Below are 1,289 nucleotides of genomic sequence, written 5' to 3'. Positions count from 1 at the left end.
GAATTCCAGGAAGTATTAAAGAAGGAGGAGGAGGAGAAGGAGAGGAAGAGGAGGAGGAGGAGGAGGAAGAGGAGGAAGAGGAGGAGGAGGAAGAGGAGGAAGAGGAGGAGGAGGAGGAATAAGAAGAAGAAGAAGAAGAAGAAGAAGAGGAAGAAGAAGAAGAAGAAGAGGAAGAAGAAGAAGAAGAAGAAGAAGAAGAAGAAGAAGAAGAAGAAGAAGAAGAAGAAGAAGAAGAAGAAGAAGAAGCAGAAGCAAGCCCACATATACCAGAGAACTAATGGAAAGTGACCTAGAAACATGATCAGAGATGGCACATCCCCAAAGGAATGGCTGCTTCTTCATCTTCATTGCAGGGGAACAAACAGCTACCAAATTAGTTTAATATTCAGTGGACATACCTTTGAGGGTAAGGGCAGAGTCAAGAGCTGCTGTCTCCTGCATCCTCTGTAGATGTCATGGATTCTAAGGTAGCAATAAGGAACTGAACAGAAATACAGGCCAAATGTTGCAGGTCTTAAATATGACCTGGGAGGCCATGGGATTTTCACAATATCCTATCTAATTGTCACCAGTCTTTACTCACTCTTGAAACTTCTTATTGCTTGCTGATAAACACAGATTCCATAGTACCCTGCAGTTCCGTCACTCTCTAGACAGTTACCACTCCACATGTATCTGTGTCATTTAGAGGGAGGGGGGAAGGAGGAGAGGGACAGAAGAGGGAGAGAGAACTTGGTTACAGTGATGGTTAGTTTTATCGGTCTACTTAAGGCAATTGAAATTACTTGAGAAGAGAGTTTCGACAAGTGATTATCTACCTGAGTTGGGCTGTGGTCTGTGGTGCATTGTCTTAATTGAGGTGGGAAGGCCTGCCTGTTGTGGGTGATGTAATTCACTGAGTTTGGGTCCCACTCTCTGTGGAGGAAATAGATCCCTTCTCTTCATTCCCTACCAATAAACCTGCATGTTGCACAGATTGATGGTTGAGACCTTGCTAAACAAATAGGAACCTTATGGGGTATTAAAAGGTGTGTGTGTGTGTGTGTGTGTGTGTGTGTGTGTGTGTGTGTTTGCCTGTTGAAGTAAAAAGAGGGCAGTGGATTGATTATCCTGAAGCTGGAGTTACAGAAGGTTTTGAATCTCTTTATGTGAGTGCTGGGATTTGAACTTGGGTACTCCGCAGGATAAGAGTAGCAAGCATTCTTAACCAGTGGGTCATCTTTGCAGCGGATAACCTTGTGTTTGGCTTCTGCATGGGAGATTCTGTGATGGAAAGTTGGTTACAAGTA

The sequence above is a fragment of the Rattus norvegicus genome, chromosome 13 (assembly GCF_021556685.1).
Source record: "Rattus norvegicus strain SHRSP/BbbUtx chromosome 13, alternate assembly SHRSP_T2T, whole genome shotgun sequence".
NCBI lineage: Eukaryota > Metazoa > Chordata > Mammalia > Rodentia > Muridae > Rattus > Rattus norvegicus.
Note: the sequence above shows the minus strand (reverse complement) of the source record.